Consider the following 12,182-nt stretch of genomic DNA (forward strand, 5'->3'; position numbering starts at 1 on the left):
AAGCTCATGAGGCTGCTTGTTGATGTGTCTAGGGATAAGCACATGCATTGGTGCCCTTCTGAACTGGGGCAAAATTTCAAATTAAGGAGCATGTGCCACTAACAGATCACACCCTGAGACACAGTTCCCCTCTGAGAATTAGTTACTTAAATAAGCGTGCATTTGGTTTCATATTTTAGCCTTTTTTTTTTTCCTCAAACAGGCACTTCATACTTCCATTTGCACGCACTGCCTCTCTGCAGCTTGCCATATAATGGGGGAAGGAGTGGCCAACACTGAGCATTATGAGAAGACAACTAGTCCTAGGTCTCCAGAGATGAGTTATCCACTTCAGAGTAATCTTCCTTACTTTTAAAACTATTTGTATTTGGAAGTTTCAGGAGAAAGTCATCCACTAATGTAATATTTTGTAGAAAATAACCCTCTAAAAATAATTTTATTTTTTAAGCCATTCACCCAAAACAAGGCAAAACCAAGTTAGCTCTCCTGTTCTTTGCAACCGTAAGGCAATATCATCTGGCTCTAGATCTTCCTATTTCTTGTCACGGAAGACAGAGGAGTGCATTGCTTCAGAACTTTAAAAAAGCAAATTATCATTTTTTGCTCCAAGGTTCCAAGCAACCACCAATAAGTATCCAGTAAATTGCGGTTAATTTTATCTTTAAATACAGCCCTGACTCAGCTTGCTTTTGGTGAAGTGTTTAATAAACTCCTGTTATCCAAGAAGCTCAGCTGAATGTAAAAATCTTCAAATCAAAGACGCCTGCATTAGATGTCCACTGAAGCTCTTTTACCACAATGGACTTTTTTAAAATTAAATTGGCCTGCATGAAGCCTTTTGTCAAAAAAAGTCCTATATCAAGACAAATTGAAACTTCTCGGGATAGCCCGACTAACACATTGTCTACAGTAGGAAATACATAAGCCATTTAGACAAGGAAGTCCAAAGCCTCCAGCATTTCTACCATCACATTAATTACATTTACTAGAGACTGAACAGGTGGCAGCAGTGAGATTTGAAAAAATAATTCCCTAATGTGAAGTAGCCTAACACCTACGGAAGCTGTACAGAGTGAAAAGAAATCTATGCAATTATTTCACAGCACTGTAAATTAATTGCACTTCCAATTTTCGGGACACATTTTATTGGAATTTTGCACCTTGTTGTAAAAATGCCGTACGAAACATGAAAGGACTTTCTCCTCTTCCTTCTAAAGAGAGTTCAAGGACTGTGCGCAGATCTTCATCGACAGCTGCTTGTACCAGACCACCAAAGCCATGGTGGCGAAAGGATGCTCTAACAGTAGCTACAGGCAGCTTCTCTTCCCTCGCTGTGGTAATTCCCTAACTGTTTTAGTAAAGGGCAGATGTTGTGCATGACCCAATTGAACACCCATTTTTATTTTGTTATGGCTTTGGGGAAGAAAGAGGGTTGCACGCAGAATTCTGCGTTGATTAAAAAGCACTAACATTTGGCTGAACAAAACCCAATTTAGCCCAAGAGTGTTGCACGCAGAATTCTGCGTTGATTAAAAAGCACTAACATTTGGCTGAACAAAACCCAATTTAGCCCCCTGGGCCTGTCTGACCCACTAACCACTGCTTCCTAACTGCTCTGTTATGACAAAGTTTGCCTGAAAAATGCAGAGCAAAAAAATATGACGCTTACGTCAGTTAGGCAACATTTCCTTAATGACATTACTATGAAAATCCCCATTCCCCCACCCTCAACTTTATTGTTTTTAAATTAAACGTTTGTAGCAAACACAGAACAACTGATGGAGCCTCTTTAGTGACCGAACAGGGAATGCGCTAAAGTATCAGACAGACATATTACATTGCTCAAATGCAGACAATAAATTTATAGGAAGATCTTGTTTCACGACAGGGAAAAGATGGGGGAAGAAGCACTGAGTATTTTAAGAATTTAAAATGTACTATCCCAGTGTTAAAAGACAATACTTTTCCTCCAGGCACTCTATCTAAATAAGTATCACCTACCAAAAAAATAATCCCCATTTTGTTTCCAGTTTTCTTTCAGGTACGCTCCCTTAGAACACAGATCTTTCATTTGTGTTGTAGGCTCAGCGTTTGCCTAGGGTCTGTGCTTTCCTATAGACCTGCAACAGTAAACCCTATACAAAATAGAAGAGCATAAAAAGCAGAGGCAGGTAGTGTGGAACATATTTAGCTTTTTTTCCCCAAAGCAAGAGCGAAGGTACTAGCATCAAGCAGGAAGAGGGGCACCCTAGCTACCCTTGAACTGCCTCTTGCAATACCATCACCAAGTTTATAAAGATCTGTTGCTGAACTTTAAGTTCTAAAGCATGCATGGAAAACTGCATCTTTTATTATGAAGGGGAAAAAAAAAAGGTAGATTTCCATTTATCACCATGGAAGAGAGAAAATTTGAAATAAGTACCAGCCACTAAGTGCTCAGAAACCAAACAGTAAACAAAAGCCTCCAAAATAATAGCAGGTCATGTGATTTTTTCAGCATTCAAGGACTACAACAGACAATGGCTGGATAGGAGAAGGAACCAAGAGCAAAGATTTTGTGGTGCTTAAGAACGAGATGCCTGCAGCTCTCCAAAGCACGCTGATCCACCACTGGCACAGAAAGGAAGGAGACAGCAGAAAGACCCTTTCTGAAGAGCATGAGACATTTTAATGGGTAGTGGAGGTTAATGGTATCTTGCAAAAACGTGATTCTAAAAATGGGAGAAGGGGCTGTCACAATTAGAGATTATCAACACTTAATCATTTTACAGGACCAAAGAAAATTATGTTTAGCGACCTCCAATGTCTCGAGCTTTCCAAAGATAAACTAGAACTTCTGAGGAAGAAACAGGGAAAATCAGCACAGCCCAAAACACAGCCTCTCTTTACAACTCCTACATTTGCTTTCCTTTCCAATCGCTCCCAAGCTGAGGGGATATCCACTACAAGCCTTCAAACTAAGGACTGGTTTCATTTCACAGCAGACACAATTCTCTCGGGGGGGGGTGGGGGGGGGAAGGCAGCATACCACAATGTACATTTCAAACATTTTTTTCACAAAAGAGGTTTCAATTTCTTATGAGAGAAAGGCTTTCTAGTGTAAGTATCCTGCTTGTCTGGATTAAAAAGAAATATCCTACTGTTTTTTATTCTTTTGCCAACATCAACTTCTTAAGCATTGTAAAAACAAACCACGGTGAAAAAAGAATAATATTTGCTCCATCACCAGAGGTAACAGACATGGAGGGCCTTACCACACCACTGTACGGCACAGCAGAACACAGCAGAGGTATCAGGCATCAGGGCATCCAGGCACTATACCAGAGAAGAATTTGGGAAACCACTTCAGCAGCTCCTAGTGGATTCTGTCTGAAAAATGCCTTGGAAAACAAGTAGCACAGCTGTAACGTGAGAGACTTAGAAAATAGGGCTCTGTAGTTATGACCTGATGACAAAACAACTTGACGCAAAATGCTTCTTTTCAAAAAAAGCTTTACTGCATTTTTTTAACAAAAACCCATGTTCACAGTTTACCATCCCCACAAAGAGGACTTGAAGATACTCTTTTAACTGGTGTCATCTATATATAAAGAAAAAATAGGCACATCATCTAGCTCATGTGAAAGAAAACCATAATCAAGCGACTCTTTTACAAGGACATGTAATGATAGGATGAGGGCTTTAAACTGGAAGAGGGCTGGATGGGGCTTTGAGCAACCTGGTCTAGTGGGAGGTGTCCCTGCCCATGGCAGGGGGGTTGGAACTACATGATCTTCAAGGTCCCTTCCAACCTAAACCATTCTATGATTTGATGACTCTGAGCCCTCAAACTGACAGAGCTTCTATGGTTTGAGATTAAAAAATCTGTTGTACTCTTGCTTTTTCCTCAATTTCCCGCACAGGCATACAAAAGGCAATGCCTGTAAAGCCCAAAGACCTTGGATTTAACGCAGTAACTCCAAGCAGTCCAATCCTGTTAACTATTTCAGATGGCAACGAAAAGAACAGCATTCAGTATAGTTATGCACACAATGAAGTTACCTTTTCACTCCCCATTTTCTGTTCCCATAGCCCTGGCTTTCTGGAGATGGGCTAACGAGAAACCCTGTCAGCCATCAGCAAGCTCTGTGGTGGGCACCGCACCCCTGACAGGGTTCCACCAAGGTATGTGTTAGCCAAGCCCTTGTTTTCTCTACAGAGATGAGGGGTCTCATCTAAACAGACAGAACCCCAGCAGATGTTACTGAGCCGATGGAGTGGCAGGGGAATGACAGGCATGGAAGGAAAGGGAAAGATTTAGCAAAGACAAATACTGCTAGAGTTAATAATCATGCCCTAAATCAAACCAGGCTCTGCTAAAGTAGTTCAGGTTCATTTTATTTACTATGCAGGTTTTTTTCTTGGCATAAGCCAAAGGGGTTCACATCAGAACGGCAGCAACCACTTGGGAGGCAGGAAGCTGCTGTGCTTATCCTACGAGTATCATGACCTGAATTAATTAGTATGTAGCCCTGCACATTTCCTTAAATCATCTCCAGTGCATACATTCCTGGTCTTGCATCCAGGGCCACCATAGCTATGAGGGAAACAAAAGACACTGATGAAGCTTGCTGGCACTGCTGCCCTGCCTCTTCCACGTGTCTCCACAGGGGCACAGCTGCCGGGATGAACATTTGGGAAGGTATCTCCTCACGTAAACTCCTACCATGCATGCTACAGGTAAGCCGACACACGGCTTCCTGAAAAAAGACAGCAGGAGACGGAACTCCCAAGCAAAACTGTAAATGAAAAAGTCTGTGTGCTAGTGTGTGAGAGACTGAGTTAATAACCAATTTAAGGTCATGTGAACAGAGGCAAGTTCAGGTTACTGTATGAACCCCGATACGAAAGAAGGCATACAGCCCAGACAGAATACTGACAGACATCCACACTGAGCAATTTTTGCCCTAGTGCTCACAGGAGCATTGTGATTACCCTCAGATGCAAAGCCACCTAGTCCACTGGGCTTATTATAAATGAAGTGTATGTCAGCAGTATACACAAACACAAGGAGGACGCTTTTATGCAGTATTACTTTTACATCTGCAAAAAGTCTATTTTCTATTACACCCATTGCATTCCATACACAAAACAAACAAACACCCAAAAAAAAGCAGCCACAAGAAAAAAGAAAAAAGGAAAAAAAGAAAGCTTGCCTTGTTTCACACTAAGCCCAGAAAGGTCACAGAAGCATCATCCCCCAAAACCCCTTGCAAAATTATCATAGATGCCCAAGCCACGTCTTACACTTTGTCCTGCAGCCACAAAACCCCCCAATCATGCTGGTTTGCCACACAAGGGACGCTGGCAGTGGGCACATAACTAAGAAGGGCTGTAATCCTGCTGTCCTCTCAAGCTTCATGTTTTGCATCATTAACTTCAGTGCTTAAGAAAAACACAGCTGTCTTGGCAGGTCATGCTCAAGGAAGAAAGGCAGTTTCTGAGATAATAAGTGTAAAAGCCCCTTAAGAGCCATGATGACCTAGGGGAAGGATTTTAAATTAATTGCCAGTATCCTCTAGCAGGAAGCATCCGCATGGTACATCCTGAGTGCTGTGGGAGGCCTGGGATGTAGGCTGTCACCGGGGTGCTATTCCCAGCCGTCCCCTTCAGGACAAACGGGGGCACACAGCAGCTGCCAAGTCGGAAAGCTTTAAGCATCACAGCTCCAGCCATGTCTGCCACCAGAGAGTGAACGCTATTGCTGCTGGTCTGCTCTTGACTATGGAAGGCATTGGAGTACCCAAGAGCAAAAGCCTGAATGTCTCTGGGACAACACCTAGCAGCTCAGATCAATTCCGTTTTTGGGATACCACTGTGATGTCAGTGACTTAGCCTGACAAAAGAAACTACTATTAAAATGGCAAATAAATGCAAGTTCAACAAGGTGAACTGTAAGGTCCTGCACCTGGGTTGGGGCAATCCCTAACATGGATACAGGCTGGGCGATGACTAGATTGAGAGCAACCCTGAGAAGGCCTTGGGGGTACTGGTGGATGAAAAACTGAGTACGAGCCAGCAACGTGCACTCACAGCCCAGAAGGCCAACTGTATCCTGGGCTGCATCAAAAGAAGCGTGGCCAGCAGGTCGAGGGAGCTGATTCTGCCCCTCTACTCTATTCTGGTGAGACCCCATCTGGAGTACTTTGCCCAGCTCTGGAGACCCCAGCATAAGAAGGACGTGGACATGTTAGATGAGTCCAGAGTGGGGGCCACAACGATGATCAGAGGGCTGGAGCACCCCTCTTACGAGGACATGCTGAGAGAGCTGGGGTTGTTCAGCCTGGAGAAGCAAAAGCTCCATGGAGACCTTACAGGGGCCTATAGGAAAAACGGGGAGGGACTCTTTATCAGGGAGTATAGTGATAGGATGAGGGGTAACGGTTTTAAACTAAAAGAGGGTACATTTAGACTAGATATTACAAAGAAATTCTTTACTGTCAGGGCGGTGAGACACTGGAACAAATTGCCGAGAGAAGTTGTGGATGCACCATCCCCGGAAGTGTTCAAGGCCAAGTTGGATGAGGCAACCTGATCTAGTGGGAGGTGTCCCTAGCCATGGCAGGGGTGCTGGAACTAGATGATCTTGAAGGTCTCTTCCAACCCAAACTATTCTGTGATTTCTCTCCTGTATTTAAACTTGGGTATGGAGAGCAAATCTCTCTCCATAGAGATCTCATAACCAGATGCAAACGCAAAGCACAAGTGTTGGGAGCAATGAAGCATATGCAACAGAAAGCTTGACATATTTTCTAAGTTAGGCAATAGAAAACACTTACTTTATTTACAAGGTACAGGACCTAACATAAGGGACATTTCACACATGCAGAAGATGACAGATTACTGACCATGTGGGAAGTGGGTACAGCAGTCACACTGTATGTCACGTATGGAAGGAAAAAGGCATGCTTCCCTCCTACTAATCTTACCATCCTCTTCCCTAAAAAACAAAGGGTTAAGGATCAAGTATTTTAAGAAGGATTACAGTAGATGAGAACTTAAGCAGACATGATGGCGTTTTTTTGAATCCATAAACCTGCCTTATACCATGGGAAAGAAGAAGGAATGCTTTGGGAACTCACGTTTTGGCTTCTCCCCTTCTGCGTCTTCTTATGAAGTGGGTATAAGACCCCCCTCAGGAGTCCTGCACAGGGACCCATTTAGCATGCCAGAGGCAGAACTAACAAACAGAGGTAGTACCTTTCCAAGTGGCTAGTAGGGTTTCTTTTGTTTCTTTGGTTTTTTAACAGAAACTCAGGTATTGTTTCCATTCTCATCCCTCAGTTAAACTCTAACAACCATGTTGCAAACAAGGAACATTACTAATTCTCTAACCCATTTGAACAGAATTCTTTCTAAGAAGGTAGGTGATCTTCACAAAGTAGACTGCATACTGACCAATTTGGCAAGTACCTTTACATACAAAAACCAGCAATTCTACCTAAGATCAACTAATCAAGCATGAAACAAAATATTTTCATCAACTAAATGCATTTTGTAAGGGGAAAAAGTACATAGCGCTGACTGTAACTACATTGGTATTTTCCTGATTTTTTTTGTTTGTATGTAACGACAGAAAAAAGATTCAGTGTGAAGTAATTAATGCATTTATACACCAGGTTTTAACAGCAGCTGGGACATTCCCATTAGCCTTGGCAACAACATCTAATATTGCACGTGTGCCATGCCCTTCTGTCACTGTGGAAACAGAAAGCCAAGCCTCCAACTTCCTTCCAGTAAAGCACTTTATTTTGCTTTACGAGACTGTCTCCTGACTTTCGGGGTTTTTTAAAGCTGTTTCTCCCAGTGTCACCACTGTTTTCTATCTCTAGCAGAAGTACATCGCATACTTTGAAAAAGGTGAAACCCAGCAGCTATCAGAGAGAGACATAGTCTACGGAAAACACACCTGCACATGCCCAGTGCACCATTGGATGGTGTCACAGCCATGCTCACCACATGTGCAAAACTGGCAAGTGCTCTTAGCCACCATTTCAGGAAGAAAGCTTCCCAAGGAAGATCAAACGCCAACGGGAATAAGTAAGGCAGGGAACCATCTATCCACACACATACCTCTGCCCACAAAACCTGACAGAAAACAGCTTAGAGGGAGGGAAGGACGAGGTTCAACCATGAGGTCTGGCACCTCCTCTCAGTGAGGACAATGGAAAGAGCCTAAACCTTGCTGGGGCGCACTGGGGAGCTGACTGTAATGGGGAAAACATTCAGTAGTTTTTATGACGACAGCCATGGGAAACCTAAGAAAATCCAGAAACAAAGTTTTACAGAAAAATAGAATCATTTTCATGAAATCTGCAGACTTTTTAAGGCTAAAATCATTCAAGTCTTAACTCACACTGCTACCTCATTTGTGTTTTGTTTCATTTCCACCCACTCCCCAAATACTTACCTTCAACCTGCTGTGGCTACTTTAAATTAGCATTTTCAAGAGTTTACTCCTTCATGGTTGTTTCCACTGAGGAATAGCAGGAATGTAATACGTGGTAGATTACAACAATTTCTCAAACATGGTGTTGCAAGCATATTAGTGGCAGACAGGAGGAAAAACCTCAAAGAATTTCAGGAGGAGGTTAAAGATTAAGTATCTATTACATGCTTCTCACAGCTCAAGTTTGAGGAGAAAACCACATATTTTCACACTGTTTAAAAATAATTTAAAGGGAGGGACTAAAAATTACAGACTATAAAAACCAAAATGACTTAACTGGCTATTTTCATTCTGTGTCATTATTTCTTTAAGTTTCCAGACATTATCTGAAATGGGGGATTTTCATCAGACAACTACCAAGCATGAGAAATCGCCACTTTAATTTCAGCATGGAATGGGAAAAACACCTATGAGTGAAGGTATACACTGCATGAGGGAAATAATTACTAACACAGGCTACATCAGTCACACATACCAAAGCCCCCTCTGCATTGCATTCCTTGTATTTGCTTACGTAAAATTCTGGCTCAATGAAACAGTTATCAGCTTTATTACTTAATAACTTCACTGGCTGGGAAGCAGGCTTTAATAGATGATGCACTAGATTCTGTTACATTCCCCTGACATGATATGACAAATATCTCAGAGATTTCAAGGCTTTTGTACCAGCACCCATCACAAACTCTAAGCAGATGTTGCATGAAGTGTTATTGTTTGTTACACCTTGCAAGTCATGGGCTCTTGACAGATGTGCTGGAGCAGATCCCTGTGCTTGCACTGAAAGTTCTCAGCTCCAAATACTCCCACCAGTCATCTCTTTCCTCCTGAGTTTTTTTGGGTAATACATGCCTAAGCAGCTCAAGAAAAGCATTTGATTTCCCACAAGGGAAGTTCCATGTGGCAAACTTATTTTCAGCTGTGTGCCTAACAAATACAACAACTCATTTTACACTTTTGTTTGGGAAAGTGCATGACGCTTATGTCAACACAGCTCTGGTAACAAAAGCGTAAGTTTACACACCAACAGTAATCACTTAAAACCTTCCAAAAGTTATTCCTTCACAATCATTTAAAACCTTCCAAAAGTTATTCCTTCAAAATAAACCCAAAACACAACCAACAAGAAAATGAAAATTACTTTAGTAGAGAAGTTAGGAAAAAGTACTGAACATCCAGCCAGAGCTCTGCACTAATTCAGATTTGCACATCATTTGTCAGCACAGTGTGTGTCCAGGACTTCATCCCAGCAAATCCTGACAGAGGTTCCCAGAATCTAGAATTTAAGCAACTTTAAAAAGACATCTTGATGAAAGCACTTTCTTATGCTGCAAAACACTTCTGTCCCAACAGAAAGCAAAAGAAATATATACTCAAAGAGCTTAAAAAAATCGGTGGGAAATCTCTCTTGAATAAGGTCGAACAGCAGCCGCTCTCCTGGGCAGGCTCACGAAGGGCATGGGCAGCAGTCTGCAGCAGCCAACACTCACCTTCACCCTGCAGCTTCACTGACGCACAGTCAGCACTAGAACTGAAAAGCCTCAATGAACTTTCTAGTATGCAAGCTGAAAAAAAAGTAGACTAAAAGGTAAAGCGAAAAACAGACATTGGAGATTCTCAGTTAGCTGTGTCTTGCTTGGCAGCACGAGGGAGTCGGATTCCTCCTCGGTTAGCCATCAGCAGCAGGCTCCACGGCTCCCGCTCAGCAAAACCGCCAATAAGCCCAAATGTATGTTTCCAATATTAAGAAAACCAGCGCACTACTCAAAACGTAATCCTCCTCTGGCTGGGCTCCCATCATTTACTCTAGGTTTTAGATCTCCCAACCGGCTGTATTGTTAACACAAGGTGTCCCTTCTGCCTGCCAGTCCACAAACCAGCACCTGGAAGGCAAGCCAGCTGCTTCCTTACTCCTGAGCCACTAAATGGAGAAAGTTTTGCCCTGTTTGCCATCAGTGCAACCCCACTCTCAGATTTACATATGGTTTATACCAGGGCAATTCTTACATTTTCATTGGCATTGAAGGAATATATACAAAGACAAAGTTTAAGGTTGCAATATGCAATGATTACTCTATGCTCTTAGTAAAACATTAAAAAAAATCCACAAAATTATGACGGCTGTATCTTAAGTTGGATAATCCAAATCAGTTCATAACTTCAAGAAGTCCAGTCTTCTTCACGACCCAGGTCCTGGCTATCTTCGAACCCCATAAAAAAAAAAAACAACCACACAAACAAACAGTAAGTACAAACACATTCCTGGAAGTTGTTTTCTGTACTTCTGTACAGAAAACATCTGTACAGAATTTCATTACTTCTGTAATTTTAATTTTAGGTTAAAATTTTAAGTGTCACATGCATTCAAATATCAAAGCGTAAAACAAACCTACACAAAACTGACGCAAAGCACTGAGGTCTATACCACACGATAGCTCTGCATCAGGCACATCTTTCTATTAATGAAACATAAGTTCCATTCACATTTTTAAATTGCTGCTAGTTGAACAGCTCCAAAAAAAATGGAGAACAAAAGATCTTGAATTCTCATAGTTCTTTGTGTTGCTTGTAAATGTTTCCCAAGCCGCAAATCCACATGCAAGCTTTTGAGCCTAAAACCCAAGAGACAAACAATTACAGAGAGGGAGACTGCCAAAGCACCAAGACAGAGGAGCAACAGAAAGTAACAAACTGCTGAGGACTGAGTGGTACATACAATGCTATCTATTTGTTACACTGAATGGTCAAATCTCTACTGCTGTTCACTGCATTTACAGGGGATGGGTGACAGGGAATTTTGACGGACACAGCCACCCCAGCATCCCAACTATCATAGGTCCACACCTGCCCGCAGAAGAAAAGTTGGGAGAGGATCAGGAGACATGGATTCCTCCCCCAGTACTGTCACACTAAGTTCACTTCTTCTGGGCCACAGGCTACGTCACACACGACCTAGTCGAAGCCACTTTTACAAGATGGATGCGATGGGCAAGAGCCACCATGGCTCTGTTTCATACTTTGCGGCTACTGACCCAGTAATCCCCCCAGCGCAGGCTCCTGCACCTGTACAGAGCCTCACAGGCTCAGCTGACACCCATTACTTTAATACAAATATATTTGACGTATTGCATAGAGACTAAACTATCTTTCCTTACATTGCTCACCACCACTCAAACCCAGAGGCACTCGTACCCAAACCGGAACCAGCCAGGAGAACAGAAAGGATTTGGATTTCCCCTGGATGGCTCAAACCAATCCAGCCACAGGCATGCTGAGGCAAACCCTGCAGAATGACCCCCCAAACATGCCACCACACATCCCACCAGACCAGTACCCCGGTCAGATGCAATCAGGAGTGAGCCTCGACCCCACACTCCAGGGTAAAAGGTACCTACGTTAAAAGTACACTATAAGCAAATACATACATCCTCCGCAGCGTTAACGCTGTGGTGCCACGAGGGGTTCAATTTTTTTTGCAGGAGTATCTAAGCAACTCATGGGAAGGTGGTTCCCACAGCTCTGTGCAAGCTCTTGGTCCCCTGCCGAGAATGGCCCGAGGAGCTGCACGGAGGAGCAAAGTGATGTGCAGCCCAGGCAGGTGCCGGGGACACATTCATGGGGACAAGGTGCATGCCTGTCTGAGGAGGGGTGAAGGGCACACACAGCTGGGATGCACATGGGGGAGGTCAAAAAGAAG

This window comes from Charadrius vociferus, unplaced genomic scaffold, assembly GCF_000708025.1.
Source record: "Charadrius vociferus isolate BGI_N301 unplaced genomic scaffold, ASM70802v2 scaffold491, whole genome shotgun sequence".
Lineage (NCBI taxonomy): Eukaryota > Metazoa > Chordata > Aves > Charadriiformes > Charadriidae > Charadrius > Charadrius vociferus.